Source organism: Oryx dammah, unplaced genomic scaffold, assembly GCF_014754425.2.
Source record: "Oryx dammah isolate SB20612 unplaced genomic scaffold, SCBI_Odam_1.1 HiC_scaffold_24, whole genome shotgun sequence".
Lineage (NCBI taxonomy): Eukaryota > Metazoa > Chordata > Mammalia > Artiodactyla > Bovidae > Oryx > Oryx dammah.
The window spans coordinates 24,901,554-24,924,974 of NW_024070208.1; the positions used below are offsets into that span (position 1 = coordinate 24,901,554).

At 42.4% G+C, this 23,421-nt stretch overlaps 1 protein-coding gene across 5 annotated transcripts in view; it reads right to left on the reverse strand.

The window, feature by feature from the left end:
- SERTM1 (serine rich and transmembrane domain containing 1) overlaps window positions 1-20,799 on the reverse strand; it is a 24,565-nt gene extending 3,766 nt beyond the window's left edge. Inside the window, exons 1-4 of one of the 5 annotated variants that reach the window (XM_040267065.1) lie at window positions 20,660-20,799; window positions 19,826-20,114; window positions 19,280-19,404; window positions 18,806-18,871 (exon numbers count right to left, since the gene is read on the reverse strand). The gene's annotated coding sequence lies outside the window, so the exon portion shown is untranslated. Of the gene's footprint in view, window positions 1-18,805; window positions 18,872-19,279; window positions 20,631-20,659 lie in introns of those variants that run through there. The other 4 variants (XM_040267067.1, XM_040267068.1, XM_040267064.1 and 1 more) reach the window with 4 other exon arrangements.
- Between the last annotated feature and the right edge of the window lie 2,622 nt (window positions 20,800-23,421).

Below are 23,421 nucleotides of genomic sequence, written 5' to 3' on the forward strand. Positions count from 1 at the left end.
TGTGGGGTATATAAGGGGGTATGGGTGTAGTGTGGTGTGTGTGTGTGTTTGTGTATGTGTGGTGTGTGAGGGGGGGAGGTGCGTGTGTATATGTGTGATGTGTGTGAATGTGTGCAGGGAAAGAAATGCTCTTGGCCATGTTCCCCCTCCTTATGTGGTCCCTGTGAGGAACGCCAGAAACAAAGTGGACGGAGCCAGGCAGGCATCCTGGGAGGGAAGGTGTGTGATTCTGCAGGCTCCAGGCGTGGGTGTGGGTGCAGTGTGTCTCTACCACCCTCACGTCCATGAGTGGAGAAGTCCCAGCCAGCTTCTGCCTAGTCCGTGTGGAGGCGAGGGAAGCAGCCTGAGGGAGAATGATCCCTCTGATGGATGACTCTCTTTCCTCAAATCCAGCAAAGATGCTCTTCCTAGCTCTTTATGGCATTGGACCAGATTTCCTTGCATCAGATATAGTGAAATGCTGATGCAAAAAACATCCTCTGTACCTTGGCTTTCCCTTTCCCTAACCTCTGCCTGCATTTTACCTTGACAACTTGCCTTTCCTTCCATTCCTCAAATCTAATTAAGTGACTGATTCCTTGAGGGGCTAACAGTGGCCACTGTGGCTGTGGCTGAGTGGCACTAATGATCCCCAAGAAGGAGGGACCCTCTGAGAGGGCTGCCCTGGCGGCAGTCAAGCCAGCTAACAATCTCAGTGACTCCTCAGAGGAGGTCACGGGACAAGCTCTTAGTATTTCCTAAAATAATGAGACTCCCACTCCTCATTACACTTTGGTGATTTTAATTCCATTAGGCTGCTATAGGCTCCTAAGGATCCTTTAAAAAAAAAAGACAGAATCACAATGGGACTGCAAATGTGTTCCACTGATCTGGTAGTAATACCATGCCTTATACAGCAGAAAAGTGCCCTAGCCATTCATCTGTAGGGAAAATAGCAGCATCTCAGAGACAGCATCCTGGAGAAGGGAACGGCTACCCACTCCAGTATTCTGGCCTGGAGAATTCCATGGACTGTATAGTCCATGGGGTCACAAACAGTCAGACATGACTGAGCGACTTTCACTCAGAGACAGCGTGGTGCATAGGAAAGAATCGTGTGGACTGAATGGAAAGAAATATTCAAGATGTTCTGATAAGACCTCCTAAGTCTAGCTGAGGAAACTAAGGACAAAGATGCTGTCTTGCATCAATATGACAAAAATAAATGTATCTAATTAGAAGATAAGCCAGGACTTCCACCTTTTATACCATCCAGTCTCAATTTTCCTATCCTTTGGTAGTAATGATTTTATGCCTTTTTTTTCTGGCATCAGTAAGAAGGTAGGGGCTGTGCATTTTGTGTTCACACAAACTAGTTTGTAGGAGAGGCAGAGCAGGAATTATTATTCCCATTTTGCAGATGAGGAAACTCATCAACAAAGAAACTGTGATTTACTCAGGGTTCACAGCTAGTCAGTAACAGAGGACAGAGAGGAACCCATGCCTGAACTGTGTTCTTACTTTCTTCAACTGTGGTAGGAAAAGAAAATGACGACACTCAGTTAGTTCCTACCTGCCACTTTGGACAAGTTCACAGTTCAGTCTTGATATTTGTTTTCCCATCTGTCCAATGATACCTTTTTTATCTCTCCACAAGCTCCTAAGTTAGGATGTGACACTGTGTCCAAAATCGTGCTTTGAAAATAAAAAAAGGCCATCCAAGTAAAAGACCAGTAGGTATACGTCTTTCTCAACCCCTGGAAGAACTAGAGGGACTTCCAGGTCTCTGCTAGTCCAATAATTCTGACACGTACAGGTCATACATTCAGCTGAAATTGACTGAGTTCTCTAAAACTACGTTTGCTACTCAGCTCTGTATCATTTTCTGGAGGTGGGTTTGGAGGCACTGAATCAGTCACTGGCAATTCAGTGGCAGAGCTCACAACTGGCTGCCAGACCAGTTGCTAAATCCAAGATATCTATTTACAATGTTAACCTCCTGAAGATCACCTTCTTTGAGACAAAAGCCCATTGTGAGCCTCAAATGTCTATGGAAGAATTTCTGGCAACTGAGGCTGAGAATATTTGGAGAAAGTGTCTGACCTTCCAAGTGACCTTGGGAGATAATGGTAGAAATGAACAGATGACAACTTGCATCCCCATTCAACATTTCACAATTAAATATCTTCTCTAAATATCCTTCCCCCAATATTTTAGATTTACTATTACTTTCAGAATACTACCTAATTTAAAATGACAGCTCTACAAACTTCATTTCACTCTTCTACTCAGAAACAATAGAGTGTACACACTGTTAGAATCATTTTAACTTGATGACATCACTTCTCATTTTCTTATAGACGTCTTAAAAATGGATAACTCTTCTTTCTCTCTGGTGAATATTTTGAGTCTGTGTATAATGCTGAGGATGACCCAGAGTGTATGTGTTCAGTCACTGAGCAGTGTGAATGAGGCTGTAGGTGGTACTGTGGAAACAAAATCAAACAAGTGTGTTACAAGATGCTGCTTCTTGGGCTGTTTCTCCCAAACAGATTAGGTTCAAAGGAAAAAAGAAAGCGATTTCATCTGAAATGCGTAGCCTTGACCTATCGGGGGCAGCGAGAGCAGACTCTCCTTTCACATGGCACCTAAAGCCATGTGAGGATTGCGATGCTTTTTTTTTCTCTGACCCATTCTCAGAAAGTTTTGTTTTTTGTTTTTTGTTTTTTTTTTTTGAGAAAGGAAGAGGAGACAGATCGCATTGTAAGTGAAGATCTAGGGAGATGTTTCAGTTCATGATCAGCCAGCTATCCCTTTTGTCTCTTGGAATAAAAAAAAGTGCTGGGAAGAAGTCTACAAACGGCAGTCACTTCCTGAAGTGAGGAAGGACGGGTGTGTAATCTCACCGTGAGTCCAGTGAGGTGGGGAGTCAGAGGAACCACACCGCTAAGGCAGACCTGGTGGAGGGGGGCGGGCCTCTGTTGCATGTCACTCAGTGCCCAGCCTCTGTGACTCCTCTGAAAGAATGGAAGCTTTCCTTCCCATGGGCTGATTATGAGGACTGTGAAGCTCTGCAGGAACAGAGCATACTCTGTGGTGTGTGTGCCTTCCTGCTTAGTGAAAGGAAGAAGATTCGATAAGCCCTCATCTCTGAGTGCTCTCCCAGATGCACTGAGAGACCCCTGGGCGGCCAGCTTGTGGGAGGAGCCTCTGCCAGGGTCTTGACTTGTACAATATAGTGGTGGATTAAACCCAGCCTACCGTCAGCCTCCAATCTGGCACAGCAGTCTTTGAGTTTCTGACCTTTATTTAAATACATTTCTATGTGAATAGCAACTCTGTGAAAGGTTTTGTTGTTGTTGTTGTCGTGGAAAACTGGGACAAGCTGCTTTGTTCCCTTGTGGACATTATTCAGAGTGCCCTAGCTGTTAGGATGTTGAATCAACAGTTCAGTGCTGTGTCATTCTCCAAAAGGTGGGCGTCCCAAACCATTAGCAACAATTTGAAACAGTATTAACATGCATGGTAAAGGCTCTTTCCAGGTCTACAAATGTAAACTGTAATCGTATAATGTAATGAATAGTTTTAGATGATATATTTGATCTCTTTCTTTGTAGGACATGTAGAAACTACCACTTCCAGAATCTGGAGGGGAACTTATGTCTTAGCACAGTTGTTTTTAGTTCTACTTAGAAAAGAACATGTTTTATATAGGACCTTGAATTTTCCTTTACAATTTGCATGATTTTCTTTTCTCTTAATGCTTTTTCTTCACCTAGGGGCCTTTTAGGTCATGCTAGGTAAGAGAAGGTAGGTGCTGACAATACATACTTGCCACCCACTGCAAGTAAAGATTTAAATGTAAATCTTCACTTGCAGTCAATGGCAAACACTTACCCCTGCCTGGGCTTGCAATAATGAAAATAAAGTTCATTATATTACTACTAACCTTATTCAAAGCTGATTAAGCCCATCCATGCAGGCATGCTAAGTCACTGCAGTTGTCTGACTTTGTAAGCTCATGGACTGTAGCCCACCAGGCTCCTCTGTCCATAGGATTCTCCAGGCAAGAATACTGGAGTGGGTTGCCATAAGGTGAAGTCGCTCAGTTGTGTCCGACTCTTTGCGACCTTGTGGACTGTAACCTACTAGGCTTCTCCGTCCATGGGATTCTCCAGGCAAGAATACTGGAGTGGATTGCCATTTCCTTCTCCAGGGGATCTTCCCGACCCAGGGATGGAACCTGGGTCTCCCGCATTGGAGGCAGACGCTTTAACCTCTGAGCCACCAGGGACGCCCATATATTTGCTTATTTGAGAACTGCTCCTGCTTAGTCAGTACAGTGCTTTGGGAGAAGAATTTTGTGTGAGTGTGAAAATTAGTGGAATCTCATTATGATTCCCTGTGTCAGCACAATAAAAAATAAAACCAAGTAAAGAAAAAAACTGAGTCTATCTGCTAGTCAATGTGGAGTTAGAGAGCCATTTCATGAAAAGAAACGTGGAGAGATGAAGTTCCCGAGTAACGTCCTGGAATTCATGGTCTGGTCTGGATGCACGTGTGCTAAGCCACTTCAGTCACGTCCGACTCTGCAACCCTAAGACTGTAGCCCCCCAGGCCCCTCTGTCCGTGGAATTCTCCAGGCAAGAATACTAAAGTGGGTTGCTACGCCCTCCTCCAGGGGATCTTCCCAGCCCAGGGATGGAACCTTCGTCTCTTCTGTCTCCTGCATTGGCAGGCAGGTTCTTTCCCACTAGCACCACCTGGGAAGCTCCCCTGGACTGGATAATGGCAGCCAGAAAATGAAAAGGAACAGCCCTCTTTATCTGTAGTTCAAAAGAATGATGAGAAAATGTAATCAGAACTTTTTCATAGTACTCTGGTGAAAATTAAAGAAATGTTGGAGTAACAGCTTAGTATCTGTGATTTATTTTCAAAACCAGTTTCTAGGGTAGGTCATTAGGTGGCTTTGGATTCGGTCCAATCCCTTATTATCTCTCTTTACCTCAGTGATGGCTTTTATCTCTCTGGATTAGCCTCCAGCTCAGTAAAATATTTCCTCAGCAAAATAATTAAATTATTTTCAGAATACTTTTATGTTAGGCTAGTTATTTTGTTCAGATTCTTTAAAAATTAGTTATCCACATAAGGTATAATTCACAGAATATTCAGAATATACCTTTCTTGATATGCAAAACAGTATAGATTGAATGAAATTAAAAAATAAAAGTAAAAACACAAGAAACATTTCAAAAGGAGATAGGAACCTAAGTGTTTTGACCATCTATCTTGTACAGCTTCAAAAGCAATTATAGATATGAGTTCCCTTGCATCTATAGCACTGTTTTCCTGGGGAAATCAAACTATTTGTAATAAAGTTTTGCTACGTTCTTGTGAACATTTTTATGCCAAAATTTCTGCCTTAGTAAGAATAATTTATTTTTAAATAATACTCCCTTAGGAAAAGAGAGTTTAAGTGGATAATTTTCTGGACCATGATGCATGACTCTTTGCGACCCCATGGACTATAGGCCGCCAGGCTCCTTTGTCAATGGAATTTTCCAGGCAAGAATACTGGAGTGGGCTGTCATTTCCTGCTTCAGGGGCTCTTCCTGACCCAGGGATCAAACCCAAGATTCTTTCACCTCCTGCGTTGGCAAGTGTATTCTTTACTACTGTGCCACCTGGGAAGCCCCCATTTTCTGGATTAAAAAGGTCAAATATAAAACCAGTTTTAGGCATAGTATTTTTGTGATTTTTTAATGATGTTTAGAAAAGACCAAGAAGGGGTCTAGCCTGCACTCTGGGAAGACTGGACCTATCTATGTTGTTAACACAATGAATCAAGTAAAAATGAGAAAAGTGGCAACCTAAAGGCTGAAGGAAGCAGGAACTGGTTCAGAAGTAGCAGAAAATGATAGTCACTTTCAGGGAGCAGGAAAAAAGATTATTGGCTGAACACTTGATTTAAAGAAAAAGCAAACAGTCAGAGAAATAATGACTTGAAGATCACAGGCAAGGTTGAAATGAATCAGTGTGAAGAAAGATGGTAAGAAGCAAGATCGACCTTTCAAGATGTTACAGAATTTTTAATGGGAACTTTGAGGTACAACTCCCTTCCTCCACTCAGCTCTGATCATTTCCAATTTTTTAGAAGAATATTAAGAAAAAAATATATATTTTTTAAATTCTTGGAGCAACTAGTATACAAAAAAGCTTCCTTTTTTTAAAATTTTATTTATGCTGCCCGAGGGCTTTGTCTAGTTGCTGTGCAAAGGCTTTCTCTAGCTGTGGTGAGCAGGCTGTGGAACATAGGCTCAGCAGCTGCAGCGCATGGGCTTAGTGGCTCTGGGGCATGTGGAATCCTCCCAGGCCAGGGATCAAACCTGTGTCCCCTGCATTGCAGGGTGGATTCTTAACCACTGGACGACCAGGGAAACCTGCTTGCTTATTTACATGTTTTAAAAAATTCTCAACCATGCTCTGGTTGGAGAACGGCATTTCCTCCTTTCCCATTGCTTTTTATTCTATCTCCACAATTAAAATAATTTGTATTAAGTTTAATTTTTGTCCAATCAAGAAATGCTCCTAATAGTCTTCTTTTGGAAAGATTTTGTTCTTGTAAACTTAATTTTGCAATTGCCATAAGTCACTTTTTTAAACCTTTATAGGAGACCACAAGGTATTCCCGGTCGACTCTCTCAGGCCTCAGGGGCCTTCGAGTGCCCCTAAAACTACTCTAAGGAGACAGGGAAGAGCTTGGAAATATGGGATTTCTATAAGCTTTGATAAAGTCCACCCTAAATTTAAGCAGATTCCTCTGAAGTAGGCAACTATGGGCCACTGGGACCATGCAGCATAAGAAGGAAGTGAGCTTGTACAGCTCCTGACCAATGCCACTCTTTATTCTCTTGTTTCCATTGTTATTTTCCTTTTTAAATACACTTTCTTCTGTTTGTGACTAGCCTGATCCCTCTTTCTCTACATTTCCTTCCATCTCCCATAGGTATCTAGGCTAATGTGTTCAGTGAAAACTTCTGATGGCATATGCTTCTGTATATGTCAATTATTGTTTTGTGTACACATTATCTTGTAATTTTTCATCTGTCTTGTAAGTTTTCAGCTTATAAGAATGGATATATAGTAAATGTTTTATTCATTTCATAAATTAAACCCCAAGCTTAATTTTCCATTAAAATATCTTGGTAATTGAGGCATATGGAAGACAGAAAGATAAATTATCTAATATATCCACTTGTAAAATTTGCACCTAAGAATATGCTAAAACCTAACAAACCATTCTCTTTATCTATAAAAATCACATGTACAGGTACAATTTGAAAAAAAAAAAAGTGATGATATAGGTTGTTTGAAAAGAACTTCAGTATTAGCAAATTATTTAAACAGGCCATGATTTATTTATATTTCTCTGTTGACAACTATAGTCATGCATTTGTTTAAACTAAGATGCTTTATAGCCTCTTCTTAGAAATGGACTGGAATATGACAAGTATGTGTGTTTTAAGTCCTGCATTTCCCAGCAAGGACTCAAGCTCACAGAGTCTTCCATCTGATTACATTTTCAACAAAGCATTTACTTGAATTAATAAACCATCGCCCCTCATAATACAACTACAAATAGAACCTTAGTTGATTACATAGTGTGTACACTGCCCAACCCTCCTGGATATTAGCCCAGGGCTTAGCATAATTCATACATATGGATTCTACTAAATACATTCTCTCATTCTTCCAGTCTTCCATGGCTGAGAGTCAACATATGATGATGCTTTCCACAGAACGGGTATTTAAAAATAATAATGCTTGGTAATTGGCAGCTTAGGCAGGCTAAGTTTTGGCTACAACCAGTTTTGGCTGTATTACATTATTTAGTATTCAGCTGAATACTCAGAGAAGAAAAAGTAGGATGCAGATGCCGAGATTTATCCTCTAATGCAATGAAAGATCCTTGGACCCATTAAAAGAAAAAATAGCTTTGTAATAAAGGACATTATTATGACAACTGGGGAAATTTAGGCATAGACTGTACACTGGATAACTGCATTGTAGCAATATTAAATTTCCTAAGTGTGATACAGGAGAATGTTCTGGTTATTAGGAAATACATGTACAAAGTAAAATATCACAGTAGCAGCAACTAACCCTCAAATGGTCAGCCAAAATAAAAAAAAAAAATAAGTACACATACCCATACAGAAAGAAAAGATGATGAAACAAATGTGTTAAAATATTAGCAACTGATTAGTTAAAGGATATATAGGTGTCCATTGTTATTATTCTCATAGTTTTTCAGTAGGATTGGTGATCTTTAACATAGAAGTTAGAGAAAGATGGTTTATCCCCAAGGGTATTAAGAAAATATATTTGGTATAGTATGCAGTAAGTCAGTAAAAATGTTAGAAGCTTCTAAATAAATACAGTGATTAAGCCTGACTTTTCAGTGGGCTTTGGAGAAGTTCAAATATTTGCTGCACCATCAGCTTATGATGCCCAGAGGTACAAGAAGTAAAGTCTCAGAGAATGAGAGAGAGGAGGTTTAATACTCCTAGGGAACTAGATCCATAGTGGCAGGAGAGGCTGCCTGAACACCAGGAATGGTGACTGGCCAGCCAGCCTTGCTCATGACTTCACTCCACCACCACTCACTGGTCTGAATCTCTGTCTGGACCTCCAGATGAACGTAAGATGCTCGATGTTCATCTTATATCATCAGTCATCCTCAGAGGCAACCCAGGATATCTTTCCCGCACTTTAAATACCCAGTCAAAGGGAGGGGCTTTGTAGGTATCCTGATTCAAGAAAGAGTAGTTTTCTTTTTTAAAATAATTGAGATATAATTGACATATAGCTTCCCAGGTAGTTCATTGGTAAAGAATCTGCCTGCCAATGTAGGAGACTCAGGTTTGATCCTTGGGAGGGGAAGATCCACTGGAGGAGGAAATGACAACCCCTTCCAGTATTCTTGCCTGGGAAATCCCATGGACAAAGGAGCCTGGTGGGCTATAGTTTATGGGGTCGCAAAGAGTCAGACACGACTGGGCAACTGAGCATGCATTACTCTTTAGTATAGCAGCAGTAACTGACATATAACATGGTATTAGTTTTCGAGTGTACAACAATGGTTAGATATTTGTATATTGCAAAAGGATCACTACAAGAAGATAATATGTGTCACCACCCACAGTTGTAATTTTTTCTTATGATGAGAACTTTTAAGATATTAGCAACTTTAAATATACAATGCAGTAGTATTAACTACAGTCAACATGACAAACGTTATATCCCCATGACTTACTTATTTTATAACTGGAAGTCTGTACCTTTTGACCACCTTTGCACATTTCACCCACCGCCTGCCAACCAACTTGTTCTATGAGCTTGCTTTTGTGTTCTTTAGATTCCACATATAAGTGAGATTGTGTGAATTTGTTTTTTGGTGTGACTTGTTTCACTTAGTATAATACCCTCAAGATCGAAGAGAGAGTCATTTTCTATTGAGGGCTAGTGTGTTGGCAGGCTCTGGGGAAGGTCACTGAGACTCCCAATAGCCAGTGAGGTCCAGGTTCCACACAGGGCCCACAGGAAACACAGAAGCAAATAAACTCAGCAAAAGTGGGAGACTTGATTTAGGCATCATGCATCAGTCTTCAAACTCCAAGTTCAGCAGATCAAAGAACTCATGCTTCCTGCAACTCAAATCTAGCAGCCACCTCCCTAATCGCTCTGGTTTGGGTGAGTCCTCTATTGTAGCAAGAGGAATAAACCCAAATATGTGAACTCTCTTACAGTTCAGGGTCTGCAAGTTTTGAAATAGGAGCCAATAAACAATTTTTAAAGAATGAAACTGCTGCTTCTGCTGCTGCTGCTAAGCTGCTTCAGTCGTGTCCAACTCTGTGCGACCCCATAGACGGCAGCCCACCAGGCTCCCCCATCCCTAGGATTCTCCAGGCAAGAACACTGGAGTGGGTTGCCATTTCCTTCTCCAATGCATGAAAGTGAAAAGTGAAAGTGAAGTCGCTCAGTTGTGTCCAACTCTTACCGACCCCACAGACTGTAGCCTACCAGTCTCCTCCATCCATGGGATTTTCCAGGCAAGAGTACTGGAGTGGGGTGCCATTGCCTTCTCCAAGGAATGAAACTAGTCATTAAGAAATGCACCTGTAATTTTTTAAAAAAAATATGGAGCATTGATATTAATAGTGCTTTTCTTCAGTCATAAGCAATCAGATGACTGAGGCTCCAGGTAGGTACCCTAAATTGATGAGTACCAGATGAGTCAGATTTTAGGCAGAGGTTACATAAAACACCAACCATATAAGGAGACAAAGTGCCCTCTCATGGCTCTGAAATTACTCTTCCAGGATTCCCAAGTTCACCAGGGAAGGCAGGAGACAGAAATGAGGACAGTGTGTCCTTCATCAGGAAAGCATGTTCCCTCAAGAAACTTCCCATGGTCCTGCTAAGCCTTTGTGTAAACAGAGCGGCAGAGCTTGCCTTGATATTGTCTCATTCATCCTTCCTTTCTCTCTCTCAGGCAGCACAGTATACTCAAAAGTCTGGCTAACAAAAAGAATGTCTATGTGTTCCTTGTAACATGGAGCACCATGACATAGCAGACTATCAAATGTAGAGGAAATCAAGTCCCTGGCAGCCTGTTATTTGAGATAACAACCCAGGACCAGAATTTGTCAAAGACAATATACAAGCAGTAAACAAATGTAGGCTCAAATGCTCCCATTTTTAAAAATGTATTTCATTTTTAAAAATGGGAAGAGATCAAATTGAAAAATAATAATAATTAGTCATTTTTTGTAGAAAACAGACTACCACAGTGATGGCCTATATAAAAGACTTATACATTCTTTTAAAAGTACAAATAAATATGGCTTTACTCGTGAAAATTACAAGTATCTTTTATACAAGATTTAACAGACTTTGGCTTTGTCCTTTATGAAGGTTGAGCTCTTCACCCTTTAAGGTTGTGTGCTTTGTGTTCTTTTATTAAGGTGGTAGGAATACCCTTAATCAGAAGCACACATTCACACATCACTCATTTCTCTTATATCTAAGTGCTTTTTTATTGCAGTGTATGTGCACTGGATGTAGAGGCAACGTCGTGCCAGAAGAGTGGTGACAAGTAGCAGGGGGTGGTGCAAGGATCCCCAAGTCATTGTGGAATGAAAGGAGGTCTTCAGAGTGTGACAGGCAGAGGAAGCTGCATCTGACATGCTTGTGCAGGAGAAAGGATGTCCAGACAAACGAGTCTGGAAAAACAGTAACACAATGAATGACAGCAGCTGATGTGTATTTAATAAAAAGCATATACTGCTGCTGCTGCTGCTGCTGCTGCTTCTAAGTCACTTCAGTCGTGTCCGACTCTGTGCGACCCCATAGACGGCAGCCCACCAGGCTTGTGTGTATATGTGTATGTGTGTGTGTGTATGGTACAAGGGTATTTTCTTTAATCTTCACAACTCTGTACTGTAGTTATTATTATCCCTTACCTTGCTTTAACTAATGAGAAAATTAAGGATCAGAGAATTCAAAAGCTTGCCCAAGGTTACCCAGCCACTTAGAGGCCAGACTGGAATTCAAATCTATATCCCCATGTCTCCAAATTTTATGTTCATTCCATTTCTTCTCTGCGGGGAGGTTGAAGATAAAGGAGGAATAAATTTGAGACCTGTGGTCATCAGTGATCCTCACATGTTTCTGCTGTCCTTTCCTCTATCCAGGCATGTTGTAAGGCTGCCATGTTTCCACCCCCTCTGAAACTAGGGTGGCCACATGACTTGTTTTGATCAGTAAAATTTGCAGAAATTTTTACATGTGTCACTTGTGGGTATAAAATGTAAGACTACACGTGAGATTTGCCACATGCCTTCCCTCTGCTCCAATAACTGTGTGAACTTGCTTCTCTTGTGGCTCAGCTGATAACAAATCCGCCTGCAATGCAGGAGACCTGGGTTTGATCCCTGGTTTGGGAAGATCCTCTGGAGAAGGGAAGGGCCACCCACTCCAGTATTCTGGCTTGGAGAATTCCATGGACTGTATAGTCCATGGGGTCACAAAGAGTTGGACATAACTGAGCAATTTTCACTTTCACCTTTCTTTCACATGTGAGATTTGCCACATGTCTTCCCTCTGCTGCAATAACTGTGGATCTGGGGCAGCTTCTGCGAATCTGGGTTCCTGGGTGACCAAAGCCAGTGCATTTACCCCTTGATGGTTGTGTGAGCACTTAGTGTGAACAATAAATAGACTTCTGTTGTTTTAAGCCACTGAGATTACTCGCTTATTTTGTACTGTAGCATAATCTACCTTCTACTGACTGACTCACTATGACAGCAGAGGTTATGATGGTATATAAGAAACTGACTTTAAAGCAGTCAAATTCTGAATAATGGAGAGCTGCATGAATTACTATATATTAAAACTCTCTTTTGGCACTGCTAAGAAAGAAGGTTGTAAAGCATGTTTTTGGTTAGCTTTAATTTCAGACAAGAGTGAGGTTTAAAGGAATGAGAGTGAGCTACTTATACAGCTGCACACATTCCCTGACAAGCTGGAGCATTCAGTTGAGTTCAGTTCGGTCACCCAGTCATGTCTGACTCTTTGCGACCCCATGGATAGCAGCACACCAGGCTTCCCTGTCCATCACCAACTCTTGGAGCTTACTCAAACTCATGTCCATCGAGTCAGTGATGCCATCCAACCATCTCATCCTCTGTTGTCCCCTTCTCCTCCTGTCTTCAATCTTTCCCAGCATCAGGGTCTTTTCCAATGAGTCAGTTCTTCACATCAGGTGGCCAAAGTATTGGGAGTTTCAGCTTCAGCATCAGTCCTTCCAAGGAATATTCAGGACTGATTTCCTTTAGGGTGCATGAAGAGGTGCTATTGTATATGGACAGTCCTGCCCAGCTGTCACTTTAACCTGCACAAATGGTTTTCAAGAGGGACTAAAGTGAAAGTGAAAGTCACTGAGTCATGTCCAACTGTTTGCGACTACATGGACTGTATAGTCCATGGAATTCTCCAGACCAGAATACTGGAGTGGTAGCCTTTCCCTTCTCCAGGGGATCTTCCCAACCCAGGGATCGAACCCAGGTCTCCCGCCGTGCAGGAGGATTCTTTACCAGCTGAGCCACCAAGGAAGCCCAAGAATACTGGAGTGGGTTCCTTCTCCAGCGGATCTTCTGGACCCAGGAATTGAACAGAGCCTCCTGCATTGCAAGCAGATTCTTTACCAACTGAGCTATCAGGGAAGCCCTCAAGAGGGACTAGGGGAGAGACAATAAAGACATGAAGACTAACTCAAGACCCCTAATGGATAAAACAACTCATTATACAAATAATGGGATAGTGGTAGTGACTTTGGTTAAGAAAACTATTTGATATAATCAATGATTCACTCAACAACTTGTTAACCATGTACTATGTAAGGTAAGGTGATAAAATATTACTATATGTGCATGAGTCTAATGCACATGCATATTTTTATAGTGACCATCTTGATGAAAAATCCTAAAAAGCCTTTCTTATATTACCCACCTTATACGTCCCTTGTTACAGAGCCACATGCTACTTTTCCAGTCTCATTTTTCTCTTGTCCCTGAGAATGGTGTTCCAGGCATATCAAACGATTATAGATTCTCCACATATTTTGAATTCTTATATTTAATTCTTATATTTGTATGTCTTCTCCCCAACTCCACCCCAAATCCAGTTTGTTCATTCTTTAAGACTCTGCAAACCTTCCTGCCTCTGCCTCATCTGGTAATTCACTCATGATATAAATCCCTACCTATTTTTCTCTAAGCAAATTTCTGGCTCCTTCTTCTGTATTCTCAGGATACTTTCTATACCATGCTACAATAGCATTTCTCAGATTTTATTATACTTGTTATATTTGTTGACCCACTGGTCTGCTTTGATAAACTATGTACTCTTAGAACAGAGGACTAATCTTCCTATCTATGAATCAGCAATCTCTATTATAAAGATGCTCAGTAAGTATTTGAAGGAATGAAGCAATCAAAGGATAAAAGAAATGAGAAACTTGAAGCTTCTTGGAGAGGTAGTTTCTATCTATTCTACTTTTGGATTCACAATAATATTTATTGAATGAAGGAATCATTCACTGTAGGGAAGGGTATTATAACTCTAGCTGCATACAGGAACACCATGTTTTGTTGTGCTATTAGTCACTCTATCTCAAAGTTAAATACACATTCCCTCAAAAAAAAAAAAAACTAAACTAAACGATCTTGTATTAAATCATACTGATTAGGCAAAGGGTAGCTATTCAATAGTAGAAAAAAATGATGAACATGCCCTAAATTTATAAATATTTTAGTTAGGGCAATAAAATGAATAGTTCCATGCTCCAGAGCAAACTTGGATCATACTTTTATCAAGCAATTGTGTCTCTCAACAACATTCAACAAAGATTTTATTGAGTTTCCTGTCCACCAGGATAATGGAGGAATCTGCTGTCAACACTGAAATATATTATCATGAATGTAGTTGAGTGGCTAGAATGAATGTATTCTGAAGAGCACAATAAAAATCAAAAGGGAGTTTACCATAGTGAATCAGTGAAGATGTGACTGGACATGGAAACAGGATGCATTGTTTTTTTTTAAATGTAAAGTTAAAGTCTATGATAATCCCATTCTTTGAAAATTACCAAGTCTCGTACAATCACAGTCCTTGTCTCTCTGCTCATCTGTGGAAGTAAAAAGGGTCAAGGGCAATACGCTGATCACTGTAGGGAAGGGTATTATAACTAGTGCATACAGGAACATCATGTTTTGTGGTGCTATTAGTCACTCTATCTCAAAGTTAAATACACCTTCCCCTCAAAAAAAAAAAATAAACTAAAAAAAAAACCAATTTCATTAGAAAATGAGCAAAGGAAGAGAAAATGTTTACATTTTTACAAATTTCTCAATTTAACTACAAAGCCCACCTTAGAGATCAGTGCTACTATTCCAACAGCCACTTGACTCCCTCAGGAATAGGTGGGTTATGAATCCTTGTGAGAAGAGGAACTTCAAAGCACTGCTTCCTTCATCAAGAAGGTTTTACTACCAAAAAATCATCCAAACTAAAAAGTGTGCTTATTTGATTTATATTCTGGCTCAAGTTCCGTCTCTCCTGGTGAATGAGTAATTAACAATTCAAGTGCTGGTGCGTGAACTGTACTTTGAGTAGCACTTCATCTCAGCTGCAGCCGTGGTAATGTGAGCAGTGATCTCCCCAGAAGTATTGTGTTAGGAAACTGATCCAGACTTCTGCTTCTTAGAAAATAATAAAAGGGATGAAAACAGTGGAGCACAAAAGAAGCAAATATTTTCTCTTCTCATTCACTGAACTAACTTAAGACACTTTTCATGCATCTAACACATTCCTTCTTTCTTATGTTTACTCTCAATATTGACTTTCCTCTATGAAAGGAAAGTTATATGTATTTAATTATACATTAAAGGATACTGTTGTTTTTTTTTTAAATAGAATCAAGGAGTTGTAAGTCCTTAAAAATCAAGAAACTGATATCTCTGAAAGTTAAGTGAATTTTGAAGGTTATTGATTATACTCCTAATGGAAAAAGAGGGCAGAAGAAAGAGAGAAGCTACAAAATAAGAGCCTAGGACTCCTTTTCCAATTTTAAATCCAACTAACTCAGCTGGGCTGGGTAGCCAACAATAGGAAATCAGATGAAAAACAAGTTAGTCAATTTCTTTTGTTATCCAGAGGTTAATTCATGATATAAATTGAAATATGTGCCAGGCACAATCCAATGGATAAATATAAAATCAAACTTGATAGAAATGATAAAGTGATGAGGACAGAATGAAGGATTTTGGAAACTAATTCAGTTGAACCAGGCCACCTTTGTTGACAAGGAATCTTTGAAGGTCTGAAAAGCGTCAATCAATACTACACTGTCAATCTAAACAGCATGGTGCCCATAATCTAGCACTTGAATCATGAAAACTAAGGTCAAAAGCTCACCAAGGACTTTCTCATGAGGAATTGTTAGAATAATCAATTGGTTGCCAAGGCATGTGAGGGGCACAAGGGGATGGTATTGATAAATATTTTATTTTTTGACCTGGGTTCCATCTGCATGGGTGTGTTCAAATTGAACACAAAAAATCATAAATTATGTACTTATGACGTGTACTTTCACTATGGATGTTAAGTAACAAAAATTACCTTTTTAAGTGCAAAAAACATGTTGGGCATATAGAAGATATTCTGGATCACAGTGGGGAATATGTACTACTTGTTGGATGAATTACTGAGTCCTTTATGTTTCACTGAAAAAATGCACAGCATTATAGGTCAATAAGACAAATAATAAATTCTGAGAATTTACCCTATGGGGAAAAATAAGACAGATTTAAAGGGTGCACCCACAAAGATGTACTCTGTAGCTGAACACTGGAACTACCAACGAGTCTAGGATTGGTTAAACAAATGATGGCAAGATTGTATAAATAGGGGATTCTGGTATAATCAAAAGAATTATGTTTTCTAACATGGAAAGACGCTGGACATGTCTGGCAAAGTAAAAAAGTAAACTTTAGAGTTGTGCATAGTATGATTCTATTTTTGTAAAATAATTACCAGCCTGGCTATTGCTGCTTTGCACACACACACACACACACACACAATTTTAGTGACATGCAAAAACCAAACCAAACTAAACTAAAGGAGATAAGAGGTTATGTACCAGGTTGCTAACATATGGTTTTGTTAGCAGGTGATATTATGGGTATGTTCACATTCTATTTTGTGCATGTCTGCATTTGAATGTTGGTACAAGAAAATGAATCTTAATCAGAAAATACAGGTATTTTCGTTAAGAAATAGAAATAAAATTTAACAATAACTTATGCAGTAAAATATTACTGATTAAGCCCAGAACTCTTTCTCTTTCTCCCCTTCCTTCTTTTTTGTAACGTATATGCTTAACACAAGCCTTTAAAGTGGTTCATATGTACCTTTTATTTCAGTTTAAGACTCTTAGGCTGAGGCCAGTAAGTCAACCTGCTCAAAAGGATGTGACTGTACTTTCTGTTACCGTTGCATTTTACAGCATGTTCTGAATGTTCTGTTTAAGAAATGAGAAGATTAAGTCCCTCTGCTATAATCCGGGTCACAGGAAAAGTGAAAGTGAGTAAGAACCAAACCAGCATGATTGGCAATAGCTGGTAAATTGCTGGACACGTCTGATGAGTACTAGATGACCATGGCAAAGGAAAGCTGCTGTCTTGGCTATCCCAGGGGGTAAATCTGTCCTCTAAATATTCCTTGGATGAATATCTTTAGTGTTTTGACTGTGATTTAAGTCAGCTTCTTGTCTTTGTGAGTTTGAAATAGGTTCTTAACAGCCGCCTATCCTTTTGTTTCCCATCAGAAACTGTATTCAGGTCTGTTAGCTTCTTCGGTTACCCTTTTTAACAACTATTATAGGCTTATAATTTCCACACCTGTTCACTACTGTCTATAACAATGTCAGCATCAAGATCAAGCCTGTAATACTGTACAAATAATAAATCTGGACTGATTGAAAAGTGAAAGAAAGTGAAGTCGCTCAGTCGTGTCTGACTCTTTGCGACCCCATGGACTCTCCGTCCATGGGATTTTCCTGGCAAGAGTACTGAAGTGGGTTGCCATTTCCTGCTCCAGAGGATCTTCCCGACCCAGGGATCGAACCTGGGTTTCCCGCATTGTAGACAGACGCTTTACCGTCTGAGCCACCAGGGAAGAGTCTGATCTCCCATCTTAACACAACTTATGCATGTATGCTAAGTCACTTCAGTTGTGTCTGACTCTGCAACCCCACGGACTGTAGCCCACCAGGCAAGCATAGTGGAGTGGGTTGCCATGCCCATGGGATGACCTTCCTGATCCAGAGATCGAACCCACATCTCTTATGTCTTCTGCATTGGCAAGTGAGCTCTTTACCACTAGTGCCACCTTGGAGAAGGCATAGCAACCCACTCCAGTGTTCTTGCCTGGAGAATCCCAGGGACAGGGGAGCCTTGTGGGCTGCCATCTATGGGGTCGCACAGAGTCGGACACGACTGAAGTGACTTAGCAGCAGCAGCAGCAGCAGCGCCACCTGGGAAGCCATTACAACTTCAGTTCAGTTCAGTTCATTTCTGTTGCTGAGTCGTGTCTAACTGTTTGTGACCCCACAGATTGTAGCACGCCAGGCCTCCCTGTCCATCACCAATTCCCAGAGCTTTCTCAAACTCATTGAGTCAGTGATGCCATCACAGCTTAATAGATGACAATTTAAAAGTTAAGAACTCAGAAAGTGTTTATGACAGTCTCTCTTGTTCCTGATGTGAATTCAGAAGGTTGAAATATTGACACTGTTTTGGCTAGATTGTGCCATTTCATGTTTAGATATACTGTTAAATTGTATATGGCTACTTGACCATTCAGAACCCTCATTTTTTTGTTGCCAAAATTTAGTGTAAACTTCACAATGACTGTGTCTAGGTTCCAAAGGTGAGCATGGATTCTATTCATAGGGAACTCTTGATGGAGTCATTCTGTGTCATGAGACGCAGAACACTTAATCCCACAGATATCTACCACAAGTCAGAATCAGAGGTGCTGAGGCCCTAGAATGTGGCTCAGTAGTCTGCTACCCTGGACCTGAAAAGGCCAGTGGATGTACAGATGTACACCAGCACGTTATGTATCTCTTTACATCACAGACATCCAGGAAAATCTGTTGAATTGAACTAACCAGCGGCAGGGAGAACAGAATGGATCTTACCTTCAGTGAGGCTTCTTTAAAGAGACCCATAAAGGTGTGTGTGGTGAGCTCTTCAAAGCACTTTGCCTTTATGTAGAGGAATCAAAGATAGTAAATAAATAAGCCAAATAAAGAATAAGCCTCCAACCCAAACACAGAAATGGAACACTCCACCCATTTTCTGGAACTCACTATTCCCAGACTACTTCTCAGGTTGGCAAACGGTTCCCCATGCCTGATGCCCAGCATTTGAAGGTGACTGGGGCATCCTCTGTGAGGCTGGTGTCGATGCAAGACAGCCTCACTGACACTTCAAAAGGCCATTTATCAATACATTACAGATCAACGGTGTGCGGATTATAAAGGGTGTGCATGTGTGTGTGCGGGGGTGAGGGTGGGGTGCCTTTATACTTAGTAAAACAGTGCCAATATATTTAAGCATGCCTCGGAGCCAAATCACAAATAAGCTAAAACACAGAAGCTAGTTAAATATACCTTCTTTTGTCTTTTTAAGGAGGATGTATTGTGTTTAATGCATTAGGGGGTTAAACCTTTGAAGAAAAGGGTATCACTTATTTTGCCTCTTTTCCTGTTGATAAGCAACTGTCTTGACAGTGAATCTGGAAAATCTAAAGTGAAAAGCACCTAGAGGGGGAAAAAAAAAAAAAAAGGCCTTTCGGGGCGTAGTCCCTAAGGTGGGCCCGGGAATGCTCAGGACATAATCGCCACCAGTTTCCCGCCCTTGGCACCTGTAGTCTGGGCTGACTTAAATGCGAAGGCTGTGAGACGTCCTGCAGCCGTCCGATCCCATTCTCGCCTGCAAAGAACCACCCAAGTGCTTCAGCACAGAATTTTCCAAAGGAAATTTTACGAGCAGAGGAAATGAAAGACAGTAAGAAACGGACCCCATCCCTGGTGTCTGACACCAAACCCAGGAACAGCGGGGCCCCAGGCGTCTGGCGGTGGAAAGCGAGCGGGTGCCTGGGACTCAACGAGACGAGTCTGTGAATGGAGAAGTCCGATGCTCCCCGCAGGACTCACCTTCCTCCTCAATTAGAAATCAGACAGTCTGCCCATGATCCACGGACCTCGTCAGGAAAACGCGGGATTCCAGCGTCTCATGAGATCAGGGAAAACGGGGAGGAAGCTGATGCGTTTTCCAACAAGGACTCGGAAAATCGCGGTTGGGGAACGGCAGCCTGTTCCGCGCCAGTAGAACTTGCTCGGATTTGGTGCCGCCAGGGACCCGTGAAGACGCACGCGAGGCAGGTAAGGTACAACGCGGGCGGTCCGTGTGCGCGCCGCGAGTCCTCAGAAAGGGAGGGTGACCCTAGAAATCCAGGTGGGCGCCCAACAGACACGAAAGTGACCGGAGACACCGCAAAGGCGAGAATAACCTTTTTCGCAAAGGCGAGCGTGCACCCAGAGCCACACTCCGCAAAGTGTAGAAGTGCCTGCACTTGCGCGGGGGAATCAACCCATCTCTGCAGCCGCAGACGCGAGGGCAGTCCTCCCCGGCGCCCCGTGTCCGGGATAGAAGCGGGTCATCCCGGGACCAAGGACACGGCGTCCTACTGTAGCCCCGAGGAGTCGCCCGGAGAATAGGCAGAGACGGGCAGCGGAAGCTGCTCGCCTGCGCGAAGGGGACACATTCGGAGGTGACCAGAACAAGGAGCTCAACCGCTGGGAGCCGGGGAGAGTTGGCGAGGCGGCTCGGGAGGGAGCGGAGCCTCTGGGACCCGAGGCCACCCCAGGAGAGGAGTCGGGCTGCCGGTGTCACAGGGCAAGCCCCCTCCAGCGCTCGGCGCCCCGCGCCTCCCTGGCTCCCACTCCTCTGCCTGAGCTCGCGGGCGGCGTCGGGAGCCCCTCACTGACCTGCGCATCGGGGCGCGCGGATGTCCCTTGCCGGCTCCCGAGCTCGGGGTGGGACGGGCTGCGTCGAGCTCCTCGCGGGCGCTCCGGGTCTCGCCGATCTGCGCAGGAGAAGCGTTCGGCGGGAATGGTGGAGCGCACCGGTGCTGCGCGCGGCTGGGGCGCACAGGCGGGCGGCGGGCGCAGCGGGAGGCTTTCCTCCGCCCGGCAGCCGCACAGCCAATAGCGGCGAGCGGGGCCCACTCCCCGCCGCCCCTCAGCCGCTGCTCGGGCGGGCACTCTGTGCTAGGACTGGAGCCAGGCTCCGGCAAGGGAGGAGCTTGCGCCAGCGTCGGAAAATCCTGGAGCGGGAGGAGACTTTTGCGCAAGGAACCCCATCTGGGGAAGGCAGATGTGGTGGCCTCAACTTTTGTGCGTGTGTGTGTGTGTACGCATTGAGGGAGGCGACTGGGGACTTAGGGACCTTTCTCTGCAGGCAAAAGCATCTACTTTCTGACAATGCTTCCCCTCTTTTGTGAATCCCACGCAGCCCCCACTCCAAACCACGAGTCTCGGTGCATTACAGGAAGCCCAGCTCTGAGCTGGGTGGGGGCATCCCCCGGTCCTGTGACGGGCCTCGCCGCAGACCTCTCTCCTCCGGCGTTTCTCTTCTTCCCCCTTCCGAGACCTTTGGCAAATCATCAGATGAGATGAATAGGATTGCAGTTTCCATCACTGACAGGAAGACAAGCAATCGTAGAAATTCCCTATTGGGCCACTGGCTCAGAGAGTCACACATCTTAAAAGAACTCTGTACAGGGAGCCTTTAACTGGTATGCCCAACACCGGTTACCACTCAGCCCTGTGACCTTCCCCCAGTGACTCTGGATTCCTGTTTTTTCAACTGGAAAACGAGAGGCTTGGATTATTTGATGTCTGAGGTCTCTTCCACTTTGACAATCAACAACCCAGGTGGTCCTCTGGCCTCTATGGCCTGCGAAGGGCTGAGCCCTGGGAGGTGTCCCAGGCGTGGCCTCCAGTCCCTGCTCTTCCTGCCGGGCTGCATTCACCTTGGCATCATCTCCTTGATGAGACGGCCAGGAGCACAAATCAATATGAAAAGATGCTGCTCAAGCCTCAGTGACCATGTAAACTTGCCCAGATACTGCCACCTACCAGCGCCCAGCTCCTGGGGTCATGGTTGCTGTACCCCTGTTCAGTGGTTCTCCAGGTAGAGGCCAATGAGCGTGGCAGGCTTAACTCCGAGGCCCCTTGGTAAGAGAGCAAAGGCTCTATCTCTCCCATTTCCTTCTCCAGGGAGATTATCCATATGTTCATCTTTTCTGTGTGACTCTTTGCCTATAGGATCTAAAAAGCAGGATGCTGGAATGAGTCGCACTATCCAGAGGGCATATTCTGAGACGTGTTTCTCTCCCAACCCTTTGTGTCCTAAACTTTACCATCCACATGCTACTTTCATGAATTGTCCTACATCCACTTACCACTTGCTCTATAGGTACTTAGATTTCTATTTAGCCTCCTCATAAGCAGTAACATCCATGAAATCATTGCTTTGTTATAAACCAATTGTATTTCAATACAAAGTAAGTAATAAATAATCTGTGAGGATTTTCTTGGTGTTTCCTGAACTTGGTTTCCTGGGACTGCTGTAACAAATTTCCATAAACTGTTTCAAAACTGATGTGAGAGGCAAAGATTCTCTTATATTAATTTTTAAAATTTTTCATGTACAAATGATTTAGAAAATGTTAATGATCAAATTTGTCTTCAAAAGTAGGTTAGGCACCATTCAAGGTCCTGGGAATTTGTGGGCACAGTTTAGAGACATAGTACCAGCTTCTAGCAAGCATGATTACCCTATATTTCCCCCAACCCTTTTCTGCCTTATTCAGAGAGAGATGAATGGTTTTTTTTAAAAAAAAGTGTGGAATTTGGAATCAGATGGAGAGTCATTAAATTCTGATGCTCTCATTTATTACCTCTGTGATTTAAGCCAATCACTTAACTTCTCTAAGCCTCAATATAATAGTGTCCACATTGTTATGTTGTTGTGAGGGTTAAATGTGTGTGTGAGCTTGCACACACACACACACACACACACATATATACACACAGACAGAGTTCCTAGCAACTGCCTTGCATATAGTAAATGCTTAAAAATATTAGCTCCATCTTTTCTTCCTTGCTACCATCAAAGCAGCATTCAGAATTACTTTGTCCATTCTCTAATTTCCTTCTAGGTTACCAGGAATCTTACGTTCTGTGTCTAATATTCCCAGATTCTCTGCTTCTTTTCCTTAATTCCTTCATTTCTGCCCCGCTTCTAATGATTTCTTCTCAAACTCTGTCCTCTCTCTCATGCCTCCATCTCTCTTCTTTCAAGCAGTTCCCCCTTTACGTCTGCCCCAATTTCAGAGATCTGTGCCCTGTAACGGAACTAAGATAACTCAGAGAAGATTATGGGTCATGAAAATTCTTACTTCTTTTGCTTTTTCATGAAGTGTCAATAGTCCTTTTTGTTTATTTGCTTGTTTAAATCATAGTATTCCCCCAAAGCATGAAGAAATTTATGTTATCTAATGCTGTGGAAAAATTCCTAGACCACAGTCCTATTAAATTTGACAGACATTTTTGAGCATCTGCTATATGCCAAGCAGTGCCCCAGGCAGTAGAGAGATAAAAATAAAGCCAAAGTCTTCTAAAATGCTTACAGTTCAACTGGGCAGACAGACATATAAATACCTACTTTGAATATAAGCGTGCCT